We start from the raw sequence: 14,116 nt of genomic DNA, 5'->3' as shown, positions 1-14,116 counted from the left end.
TTATATTATTAAAAAAAAGTTATTAGACAAACATTTTAAAGTGTTAAATGATTAATTTTATATATAATTAGTGATTTTGAATAAATATTTTTTATTAAAATGAAATTTTTTATTACTAAAAGGTAGATAACTTTTACATATACAAGGGTGACTTTTAAGCATTTTACGTCAACTTTAATTTCGGTGTACAATACTTATCGTACACCCCATGTAAATAAGAATTTGTGGATCATGCTTGTATTAAAGTAGTAAAAATTGACCGGATAACAAACATTTAAAAAATACGGAGTACTCCATCTGTATTTAATCAAAAGATACAGTTTGATTGATACTTAGCTTTAGGATGTTGGGTTGAATTTATTAAAACCAATCTTATACGCTCGCGATGCGTGCTGATGCGCGCGGGGGTGTATATATATAAAAAAAGATTGTGTATTACGATTAATCACCACAAACAATAGGCAAAAAAAACTATTCAAAAATTTCATCTAAAGAAAAATTAGACATCATCGATCTCTATGTGGACCAAACCCTTAAAGAGTGAAATTCCAACGACAAGGGTCCACCGACACGTTCAGACCCGCCTTGATTCTGTTAGCTTAGAAATTCCACAAGGTTTTTGGCTTTTAGGGAAAATCTCACTTTGGATGCAAACTGGATATTAGGGTTCTTAGTTTCCTCTAGGGTTTGATTGTATAGAAAACGATTTAGGTTATTAAATATAACATAGGCATTAAATGTGTCAACCGACCAAAAGCTTGAAGCCTTGTGGCCACCCAACACAACATCCTACAAGCACACGCCTAGCGCTGGGCCTTGGGTCGCGCCCAAGCCAATAGTTGGGGATGTTGTTGTTGATGTGCTCCAACCCGCGCGCGGCACAACCAAGCCTTGGGCTTGCTGTTGTTGTTGTTGTTGCCTTTGCCGCCATGCACGCTTGTGCTCTTGGCTCGTGGGTTGGCATCCACACCCTTCGTATGCAACTGATAGGCCATGTGACCAATATACATATCGTATAGTATTTGACGATCCAATATCGTACGATATGATTTTTTATTTGGTCCATTCTACGAATATACGCAACAAGATATACGGTTACAATCCAACGTCTTATCATATATATTACGTTTTCTGAACTAAATTCCAAATAGCCATTAAATGAATTTTCAATTCATTTAATTCGACGGTCTATTTTATGTCATTGGTGTGACCTTGTAGATTCAGTCAACAGTAAGTTGTGAGCCTAAGAAGGATTAAAAATCACGGGTCGAATACATTGCTCCTACTAGTTGTTCCAGTCGCTTGATCTTACTGAATTAATTATTCTGTAATTAATTTGAACCTTGGTATTAGACTAATGCACATTGGGTGAAAGACACATTTCTTTCACTAATAAAATCCATAAATTCAATCGGGCTTGTATTGGAATAACTTCACTGGGACTAAACCGATAGACTTACGTCAACGCAATAGAAAATACCACGTATAAGTCCATCGATTTTCATCCTAAACCAATTGACAGTAGTTGGAGTAGCATACAAACTTAGACGTTAGTCATTCTCTCCATTCTTCGTCAATGTAGGTCAATAGATCTCAACACGCTCGCATGTGAGGCGGAGTATTGAATCACAGTTTTTCTCAGGCTTGTGAAGTGGACTCTCTCTTTTAATGACGAGTGCGGCCCTGACCCGTATTTTCCAAGGTATCAGAGCCAAGTTGGATCATTGAAAAAGTGTTTGAGCTTAAGGTCAACCCACATGCATGTGATAGGAAGTGGCGAGACTCCATATGAAAATATACACATGTTAAGTTGTCCCATTTCGAATAAGAGTGAACATAATTAATAACAAACTTGTAAGTTTAGAGAGCTATTCATCCCGTTGCAATTGGTTTTAGAAAGAACCTTCTCTTGGGTTCAAAGTGGATAACTCGTCTCCTTGATACGCATGGCCTAGCCCCATGACGAAAAGTCATCAAGAAAAACTAAGATCTTATTAACCAAAATGAGATATAAGACACACCAAGACCTTTTTTTGTTAGTACTTTTCAAATAGTCCATAAAACGTAAGTTCAAATAAGTTCGTATAATTTTGGGATAAATAATTAAATCTATATCTAGTATAAAATTTGCACACGTCGATAGATGTAATTAAGCTCCATTTCGGGTTATGGAAAATATTTGTCAAGCAAAAATACAATTCCAAACTTTTCCCCCTTTGTTTGGTTCCTTACAAAAAAAATATAGGAAAAAGGAAAATGGGAGTAGATGGTTCGAGATTGATAAAGAGAGAAGAGGAAAGTAAGGAGGGAAAGTGAAAATGTGGTTTCCCTTCCTTTCATATGGAAAATGTTTTACACCCTTAAGGGGGTGTTTGGTTCGCGGATTCTAAGTATGAGATATGAGTTTTCGATGGTTTAATGTGTTTGGCTAAAATTTTTAAACTCATACCTTAAACCCCCAAGGTATGAGGTTTAGAAAAATAGGGGGGGCCAGAAGGTGTGTATGACTAATACGGTCATACCTTTACTCTAGGTATCAAACAAAAGAGAAAAAAACTCATTCCCAAATTGTACCAAACACATGGTATTAAGAATCAAGTTCCAAACCCATAACACCTTGTTATCATTCTTGATTCCAATCCCATACGAGTTTCTGAACCAAACGCCCCCTAAAAGAGTTATTAGAAAATTGTGTTTGCATCCCTTGCCATACCAAACAATGGAAAATGATTGCAAAGTTGCAAACAGGAAAAGTCATTTTCCATATAAACGTTTTACAACAAACCAAACACTCCCTTGATATGAAGTATAACTTATTTTTCTTCGAGGTAAAGAGAGCACCCCTAAGGTTCTGTTATGTGTGACTTATTTTAGACAAAATAAGTTCAATTAAGATAAATTATGCAAAAATAAGTTTTTTCAAAGAAAATAAGCTCAAATAAGTTATTATTACCCGTCAAAAAAAAAAGAGTTAATAATTATTTTAGATGACATAAGTTTAGACAAAATAAATTCGAATAAAACCAAATCTAAGTGTTAAAACAAATGACCTTGCGGCGGACTAAAATTCATGTTATGATGTGGGAATCAAGGGCTTGGTGTGGTCTAACATAATACGAGTATTTCCAACAAATACCACATGCCTTCCATAAATTTAATTTTCCATGAAGACACTAACATAAGTTAAGAATCAACCATTAAAAATACAGAAAGCTTTTGGCTCGCTTTGGTATCTTGACACTCTGATCACACCTGATCTTTCACTGAGCAAAGTATCACATTATTTTGACCTGAAAATATATTTGGATTCGAATACCCGACAGCCCGACAAATTATACTACAATCATATCACTCAATCTTTCATTATTTCCATTATTATTCACTTAACTTCCTAATTTATGTACCACCGACAGTGTCCTTCATTTTCATTTGTTGTTTTTCTTGCCAAATCGACAACGAAAAATAATATGGAGTATTTTCTATTAAATACGAAGTATGTTTTTATAAACTGTCCTAATTTATTAACAAATTACATAAACTTTTAACTACTCCATTTTACTCTTTTTATGACTTTTATTGCTACTTGTTTAACTAATGGCAACATGACATAATGACATATTATTACTCTACGTCTTTAAATGATTGTCCGATTTTCCTATTTAAAGAGTACCCTATTAGCTATATGCCTATATACAAAAGGAAAACCCACTACCCGCCCAATATACCCAATAGTATGTTTGGAATTGCATGAGCGGGTCAAATACATAACAAAATGTGTATTTTTCATGCAATAGTCATGAGTTAAACACCCGATTTCTTATACATATGAATATGTATAAAGTTGTAACAAATTGAAACTTACTCAACCAACTTTACATATATTTATATAATAAATATACGTAATATGAATTTTAATTATTTTCTCATATTTGATGGACAAAAAAGAAGGGAAATTAGACAAGTAATTGGTGAATGTATTATGTTTTGTCAAACTTTTTATCATAAAGAATTTAAGGTCGAAGATTCAATCTCCTGTAGAACGTTATGAGGTAATGATCATTTAACCTCGCTCCTAACTCAATCCCAAAAGACTTAACCTGTTTATACTGATCGGATTGACCCGCCCGTGTTCTGTGATACAAATGTACAAGTGTATTTAAGTTTAAACAAAAATTAGACCCAAAAATATTAAATATTAAACATAAAATATGTGCGTGGTATAGTTTGGTAAATAAGTTGAAAATGATGGGGAATTCCGAAGATTAAGAAATAAGCCAAAGAGTACATAGAGAGAGAGGTAGACCGTAGACGTGGTCAAAAAGGACAGAGCCTCAACGTCAGTTTGGCGCTTTATTCCTAACCGCAATCAACGGCCATCCTCCTAATATCTGATTTTATTTTATTTTTAGTTTTCTCTTAATTTACCTTTTTGCTTTTTTTTTTTTTATTCTTTATTCAGCAAAAAGGTTTCCACAAGCTGATAAAGAATTAAAAAAGGTTCACAACCAATTTCCTCTAAAATAATTAACCAATTATCAAAAGTTTGTACTCTTACCTCCAAATTTTGGAGGGAGATTGTCCAAATTGATAAACTTTTATTGAGGTAAATATGGAGTAGTGAACATTTCAACTTATACCTCAAACTATAGTACTTGTTTTTAAATTTTGACCTCTCCCATACCACCACACTCAAATAAAACATGGGTATTACCGTAACTATGCTATTTATCCAAAACCATAATATTTTAGAGCTTTGAAGAGGTTTTACCGGATATGTAGAATAATTAGCAAAACTTCGTTGTTGCAAATTAACTGACATTATACGAGTTGTCTAGTAGCACTTCCAGAACAAAGTCCTTATCTTAATTATCTATGAAGTATTTGGAAACGTTGGTTGTTTGTTACAACGTAGTTTTGATGTTGAGCCTCTAAAATATCGACATCTCAAATGACCTCAAACATCAATTGAAACAAATATTTGAGACTGATTCAAACTTGTTCGATAATTTATTTACTCTATACACATTTTTATGGTACATCACCCTGTAACTAACTCAAAGTTAGTTATACCTCAATAGAAGAAATTTCAAAACAATATCCTTGATTGACATATCAAGTGGCATTATCGTAATTATAATGAACAAATATACAATATAAGAATTACAATGTAAAATCTATTTGATACTTTAATAAAAAAAAAATCAAATAAAACTATTTTAATATAAAAAGAGATTGTATATTATGTTCTTAAATATTAGTCCATTTTGGAATTTGTACACTATTTACAATTGAAAAAATCTTCTCACTTTTTTTCAATACGTATTTCAAAACATATTCATGTGAGATATTATTTTGTTCGTCTTAATGTGTAGTTTAACAATATCAATTTTTTTTTATATTTTTCTAACAAACGTATTTCGAGATATTTATGTTTAAATATTGAGTTGAAACGAGTTGATAAGTCAAAACATGACTACGGAGTAATATTTAAGAACGGAAAGAGTATGTAGATTGTATATTTTGACAATTTATTTGCGAAATTACCCCTTAATATGTTTTTCTCACCAATCATGGAGATTGACTGGGCGGAGCTCCCTCAATAGGGAAGAAAATTCACCCCATCCTGCTACAAAAATTGTTGAGTTTGCCAAACCAAAACATGATTAAATTGTTCAAAATGAATCTGTTAAAATGATCCAGCTCAAACTTGTTTTTAGATCCTTTCAATGCTCAGATGTAAAATTCAAATAATCAACCGCCATAGTCCATAATTATTTTGCATATGATTTCAATAAAATAGTAAACCCCACGCTTCAAGCAGCAATTTATTTGTATTTTTTGAAAAAAAAAACCGGAAAGACAGCAGGAAACGGGGACGTCAAACAAGTCAAAAAGAGGCAAAACTCCGTAATGACCGGCAAACGACAGTAATGTAACGTCCACGGCAGCGCATTTTCACTTGCGCCGTCACCGGATGTCCTGGTGTTTTTGAAATTGACTTATACTCCCTAATTATTAACCTATAATTTGAAATTGCCTAATATTGGTTGTCAAATTTTGCAATTTGTGTGGGTTATTATTTTCTGACATTGCCAGTGCCAGCTTATACAAAATTTAATTAGGCTATTTCCATGATGCTGCTCCCCTAAATTATTTATTTTCCGGACATTAATTCGAAATCTGAATTACAGGTTTTTCATTTATAAATTAAAATTATTTATAGAAAGTTCGAAGAAATGATTTCAAGTTTCATTGAAATGATTCCTGACTGCTATTTCCGTGTTCATGTCTTTGGCAAATCCAAATTTCATATTTTAGTGTCTACATTAATTATCACAGCTCACCCTTTAATCATACATCAAACTCGACCCGGATCTAACTTGAGCTTTTGAATTAATAGTTCAAATTTCAAATCTAGCTTTAACCATTTGTATAAGTTCATTTGGCCACTATATTCATAATAAGACATTAGATTATGGATTTATGGGTGCGTTTTATTCTCTTGGGTTTCTCTTATCTTAACTTAAAATCAAAGGGAGGATCATGTCCATAACACAAACAGTTAGGTTCTTTGCTAATTGCTATTCTTATCAAGTTCTAGTCACTATCAATTACATTATACGCACTAAAAATACTTGTTATTTATAGTTAACAAGATTAGGTCCCGTGAATGCACGGATTTTCTAAAATTATTTAGCCATTTTTTTTTTATAAAAGACACAAGTGTTTGTGAGGAAATTTAGATTTCCTCCCCTCAAATTTTATCGTATTATTAAGTTACTGCAAAATAATACAATAACCCCACAATTGATGACCTCTCACCAATGTATTTTTCCCTCTTATTTTCTAGCTAGGCCTAACCCCCTTTTATACGCTAAACTATAAACCTACATCTACTGGAATTATTTTTGCTCGCCAAGTCTACATAATTCTAGAGATTGTTACATACCAATATACTATTAGTTTCCTAATTACAATTCTACGTAAATTAGGAAACAACATATAAACCAAACAAGACTTATATTTGACTCAAAGTCTGTTTCGTATTCTTGTCGACTTAACTAAGTTGTGTTTGATTCTTAACACATACGATTTGAGATATTAATAGTTAAAGTAATGGTTAGAGGAGTAAAAGTCAACCATGGTGCGATATTTCCGGAACGAAGGAAGTATACAAGGTTATCTTTCTGTTATTTTCACTTAGGAAAAATATGTACACACTTTTCAAATAAAACATGGTCCGATAAGTTAAAGAAAAACAATAGCTAACCAAGTAAAATTTATAAGGGATAACCATATATGATTAGTTGACACGTGTCACCCTACCATATATGATTAGTTGACACGTATCACCCTACTATATATGATTAGTTGACACATGTCACCCTCATATATCTTTCATCCATAAATTTGTTTTTTTTTTTCATTTTTTTCATTTTGTTGTTTGTAATACGAAATATTTTACAGCTTCAACATCTATTTCACTTCATCTTCCTCATTAAACATCAATTCACAATTTAATTCATATATTCCCACTAAAAATGCAAGCCTTCGATAAAATTAGCATTTTAAAAAGACGGCTTAACAACCACTATATAATTGTCCGTTCATTGAACGGGCTCAAAAGCTAGTTAACATCAAGAAGGGTACGAGCTTGTCCTAAGGGAACAACACCAGCCTAGGAGAAGAAGAGCTAACGACTAACGAGCAACCCTTTTCAGAAATCATGTGACAAATCACTAGGGGAAGTATTTCAAAGTATATACTATACTTGTACGTATTTAAACAAGGGAAAAACTCCCTTTTTTTCAATGTGGGACAAACTTATTTCCATTAATAGTAGACTTGAAACTCGTCATTTTCATTTCTACCAATGTGGAACAAGCCTTAAAACGCATACTTTGCATTTTATCATATATTAGGTAACTTTTTTTTTGGTTGCTAATGAGGTGGGAGCAAGGATTCGTACATGAGACCTAACCGAGTAACCCATAGAGCAAGACATCATTGATTCATTTAGGTAATTTGTGATAGGTGACTATGATATTTGGTAGGCAACAACTCAAGATATATATCTTTAAAAACCCTCTTATAAAAATAGGTTTTGTACTTAGAATCTCAACTTATTTTATTCATCTTGGACACATTACCTTGATAAAAAAAACATTTCTAATAGAAAAAGAAAAAACTAGAACAAGTTAAAAGCCTAGAAATTGCGAAATGTATGATGAGTCATTGACCTATTAACACTAAACATATCATAAAACTCAAATTCGAATTAAATAAAAAATGTTGACATTCTACATTGTAAACGGACAACCCAGATAACAACGAGGACTAAACAAATACGGGAAAAACTACAAGTAATTAAATTCCCTAGAATGTTTAATTCAAGTTGTCTATACAACTTTTATAAGTTTTATTCATTCACATTTTGACTTCTTGGCACCGATTATTACAATACAGTGTTCAGATCTCATATCCAAAAAAAATAAAAGGACTGAAAATGAGTTCTCATTTGCTTTCCAAGAGTGGATATATGATTCATACTTTCTAGCCCTGTTTCCTTAAATTATAGACACTTTTCCTTTTTCAGTGTCTACATTGTGGCTAACTGCCTTTGGTTTCAGCTTTGAGAACTACTTTTAACCATTCACACCACTTCTTAGTTCTTAAGTTACTATTGACTATAAATTATATGGAGTTTATATGTTAAGCAACCATTAAGGAGTAAAAATGTAAAATGATACCATTGAGTAGTACAATGATACTTCAATTGTGTCCTATAGTATTGATCGATGTGTTAGTGGTCTCGACTAGGTTAATATTTAATTAATAATGTTGAGAGCAATATGTTTAGGCTGGCTAGTCTATATTATACGCGATCGCCGATCGGGTGCACCGTGCACCCTCTTTCATTTTCCCTTTATATGCGAGGAACAAATTTGAAAGGGAGCAACAATGAATATAAAAATACCATTAGGTGTATGGTGCACCAGGGTGCACGCAATAATTTTCACAGATTTGGTGTCAGCTAATTAGCACATTTTTCACTTTAACGTATTTGTTGTGTTACTTTTTATTAATATTATTTTTGTTGTGCGACAGTTTTATGGTAAGATGATGAACCGACTATGATACATGTATCCCAATTCAATTAAGAGTTTTGTACATGTATCCCAATTTAATACCCTCACAATCAAAGAGTGAAGAAGTTCTATATTTAGAACTACAAATTGAGAGAAAGGGAAGAGAATTTTATTAACTAAGAATCGAGAATGATTCTTGTAACTTAACAGAAGCAAAGCACAACTGTTTTTATACTAGTGTGCTAGTTTTACAAACCTAAACAAACACACCTAAGAGAGTTAGTTATAACTAACTATTACATCATGTAACAACCTTAGCCATGTCATCAATCTGTGTGCTGCAGTGCCACATCACCAATCTGTGCATTGTGGTCTTCTAGTGTCAGCAAACAAGTCAGTAGTGCAGTGATCAGTTTAGTTCTTGTGTTGGACTGATCTTGCTCGAATGTGTTTCAGTTGTTGCTCAACTGTGTTGCTGTCTTGCTTCAGTTGTTGTTCAGCTTGATTGCTGTCTTGCTTCTGATCATGATCATGTATTCCATGATCATGTTCTCCAATAGCCCCCCTCAAGCTAGGTGGGGGTAGCATACCTAGCTTGGACAATAAATCAGAGTGTTGAGGGTATGACAGCACCTTTGTTAACACATCAGCTAACTGATTAGAAGTAGGAACAAAAGTCAGATCAATCAACCCTTCCAGCACTTTGTCCCTTGTAAAATGACAGTCCAGTTCAATGTGTTTAGTTCTTTCATGGTGAACTGGATTCTTTGCAATGTGTATGGAAGACTGGTTGTCACACTGAAGCTTAACTGGACTTAGATTAGATATACCCATCTCTTGCAGCAATCTTACCAACCAAGTAATTTCTGAAGCTGCAGCTGCCATAGCTCTATACTCAGCTTCAGAAGATGATCTGGAGATGGTGCTTTGCTTTTTAGATTTCCAAGAAATTGGACTTGTACCAAGTAGCATAAGATAACCAGTGACAGATCTTCTAGTATCTGGACATGCAGCCCAATCAGAATCACAATAATCTTGTAAAACCAATTGAGAAGAAGACTGAATGCATATCCCTTGACCAATTGTATGAGCTACATACCTAAGCAGATGATTCAAAGCATAGGAATGAGATACCTTGGGAGACTGCATGAATTGACTCAAAGTCTGTACTGCAAAGGAGAGATCAGATCTGGTATGAGTGAGGAAATTGAGTTTGCCTACCAAGCACCTATACTGAGTAGGATCAGTATGTGGTTCATCTAACAAAGCAGTGAGCTTGAGTTTGACAGGAAGTGGTGTTTTGGCTAGCTTGGACACATCCATATTGCAATCTGCCAATAATTCTCTAGTAAACTATGACTGAGACAGAAAAACACCATTATCAACTCTGGAAATTTCAATCCCAAGAAAGTAGCTCAATTCACCTAGATCTTTGATGCTAAATTTCTGGTGTAAGTGTGATTTGAGAGCAATAATCTCTGAATGATGAGGACCAGTAACCAAAATATCATCAACATAGACTGCAACTAAAGTGTGTTCATGATTTTGTGTTTTGATGAATAAAGAATAATCATTCTTTGATTGAACAAAACCAAGATGAAGCAGTTGAGATGTGAGCTTTGCAAACCACTGTCTACTTGCTTGTTTTAAACCATAAAGAGACTTTTTCAACCTGCACACTTGTTTTTCTGGGTTAGAAATCCCATCAGGCACCCTCATATAGACTTCTTCTGTTAGATCACCATGCAGAAATGCATTATTAATGTCTAGTTGATGAACAATCCAACCTTTAGTGACTGCCAAAGCAATTAAGCACCTAACAGTAGCCATTTTGATAACTGGTGAAAAGGTTTCTGCATAGTCTATCCCATATTTTTGTGTAAACCCCTTAGCCACAAGTCTGGCTTTGTGCCTTTCAATAGAACCATCCTTCTTCATCTTTATCCTGTAAACCCATTTACACCCAATTGCCTTTTTGCCTTTTAGAAGCATACACATTTCCCATGTGTTGTTGGCAGTGAGAGCTTCAATTTCTTTGTTCATTGCTGTAACCAATTCTGCAGACTGAGAAGCTTCATTGAAAGTGACAGGTTCAGAAACTTTAACAGCTTGAGATGCCAAAACTTTATGAAAAGTTGGAAAATCATTGTAACTAACAATGTTGCACCAACTGAGTTCAGAAACTGTGCATACATAATCATCCAACCATGTTGGAGGTTTGTGTAACCTTGTAGACTGTCTAGATGGCACTAACAGCTCTGTGGATGCAGAATTAGATGCATTAGGTTCAGGTTCAGAATCTGTATTTGTATTAGGAGTAGGTTCAGGTGAGGTGGTATGTGTTTCAGGTTCATTAGTTGTTTGAGAAAGTTCAAAATCTGTGCTAGGTGAATTTTGTTCTGTAGTTGGAGTATTTGGTTCAGATGGTATATCAAACACATCAGGGATATCAAAATCAGTTTGAAGGTCAAAGGGAGTGTGAATTGGGAGAAAAATAGGGCTTGTGGTTGTGTGTTTGGTGGCTGAAATGTGGAATGGTAAGTGTTTCTCATGAAAGTGCACATCTCTGGAAACTATAATTTGTTCGGTTTCCAAATTGAGCATCCTATAACCCTTTTGATCAGGAGGATAACCAACTAGAACACATGGAATGGACCTAGGATCAAACTTAGACCTATTGGCTTTGATGGTAGAAACATAGCCAAGACAACCATAAACCCTCAAGTGATCCAACTGAACTTGAGTGTTGTTTAACCTTTCATAAGGTATGTCAAAGTTGATGCTGGTTAGTGGCATTCTATTGATGAGATGAGTAGCAGTGAGCAAACATTCTCCCCAAAATCTCATTGGAAGTCTAGATTGGAAGAACAAAGCTCTTGCTGTTTCTAATAGATGCCTATGCTTCCTTTCAACTACTCCATTTTGCTGTGGAGTATCTGTACAGCTTTTCTGATGTTTGATCCCAAATTTATGATACAAGGACAAAATTCTCCCCTCACAAAGTTCTTTAGCATTATCTAATCTAAAACACTTTACTTTCAAACCATATTGAGTATCAGCAAAGGTCAAGAAATTAGACAAAATATCAACAGAATCAGATTTATGCTTCATCAAAAAAGTCCATGTATTCCTTGAATAGTCATCTACAATTGTAAGGGAAAATGTACAATTGTCATGAGTCTTTACTCTAAATGGTCCCCAAACATCAATATGAAGAAGTTCAAAATACTGAGAAGTCTTAGTATGACTAACAGGAAATGGTTTCCTACTTTGTTTTGCTTTGGGACAAATTTTGCAAAAACTATCACAATTTCTGCCAACAGAAGGCAAGGATTTATTCACTAAATGAAGTTTATCAAAAGGTAAATGGTCTATCCTTAAGTGCCATAACTTGATGTCTTCACTGACTGTAACCAAGACTTCTGAAACTGAGCTGTTCTTGAGCCTCTTATTCTCCAAATCATCCTCAACAACAGCATACAACCCTGATTCTATCTTACCAAGAACCACTGAAGCTTTCTGAGAATTTTCCTGAATCATACACTTGTCATGAGTGAAAATCATATCACAAGACAGATCTCTACACAGCTTATGAGTTGAGATAAGGTTAAAATGACAACTAGGTACATGTAGAACATTCTTAAGCACAATGTTTTTCCCAATCATAACATTAAAAACATGTTTAACCTCAACTTTCTTTCCATCAGCTACTGTTATAGACCTAACATCTCCTTGCAACTCAGAATATGTATGAAACAAATCCAATTTAGAACAGATATGATCAGTTGCTCCACTATCAATGATCCACCTTGTATTAAAAGATGTGATTAAACAAGTACCTGCCACATTTGCTGAGTGAACAGACTGTTCTTGACCATTGATGAGTGTTAAAAATTGTTGGTATTGCTCTTCTGAAATGTGAGTAACATTCCCATCACTTGGAGTATCCTCAGTACCTTGCATTACTGCTGCAAATCTTTTTCCCCTGTGACCAGGTGGATACCCATGCAGCTTCCAGCATTTTTCAACAGAATGGCCAGCCATGTTACAGTGATTACAGAAATATGAATTGCCAGTTCTTTTGTTTGAGACTGCAATTCTGTTGTTACCAAGACCTTGCAACATCTTTGGCTGATAAACTCTGTTGTTATTGTTATTGTAATGAGTGTTCCTTCTGTCATCAGATACTGCAAACACCATTGGCTTTACATCTTGATCTTCAGACATTCTTTGTTGTTTCTCATCTTGAATAAGCAACCTGTATGCAGTTGCAATACTAGGTAAAGGGTTCATCATTAGAATATTAGTTCTCACTTGAGAGTGCTTCTTATGCAGCTTCATTAACATCTGAATCAATCTTTCTTCTTCTTTTCCTTGCACAAACTTTTGACTGACATTACAAGTACAACCACTGCAGATACAAACTGGTGTAGCCTTAGCACTATTCAATTCATCCCAAATCATCTTAATCTTGGTAAAGAAATTAGTAATGCTGCTATCTCCTTGTGAAATTTCACTCAAACTTTGTTGCAAACCATAAAACTGTGGTCCAAATGTAACTGAAAAACGTTCCTCCAAATCTTTCCAAATATCTCTTGTTGTTGGAAGAAAAACAACACTCTTGGCAATTGTAGGACTTAAAGATCTCAATAAGTATGCCATGACCATGCTGTTGCATCTGTCCCAAGCTTGGTAATCAGCATGATTGAGAGCTGGTTTAGGCAAGGATCCATCAATGAATCGAACTTTGTTCTTGACTGCAAAAGCTAGTAATATGCCCCTCTTCCACTCTGCATAACCTTCTCCATCAAATTTATCAGACACCACTGCTGCATAAGGATTTTCTGATGTATGTATGAAGTACACACTGTTTGGATCTTGCATTGCTTCTGTTGCCATGATGATCTCAGGAAATCAAATAGAAAATTTCAACAAATTGCTGCTTTCAATTATCAAGATTATTTTTCTGTCTTTGAATAACAAACCAGTTGAGAATTTATCAAAGAATTGCTTTTCTGTTCTTTTAA

This window comes from Spinacia oleracea, chromosome 6 (genome assembly GCF_020520425.1).
Source record: "Spinacia oleracea cultivar Varoflay chromosome 6, BTI_SOV_V1, whole genome shotgun sequence".
NCBI classification, from domain to species: domain Eukaryota; kingdom Viridiplantae; phylum Streptophyta; class Magnoliopsida; order Caryophyllales; family Amaranthaceae; genus Spinacia; species Spinacia oleracea.
Note: the sequence above shows the minus strand (reverse complement) of the source record.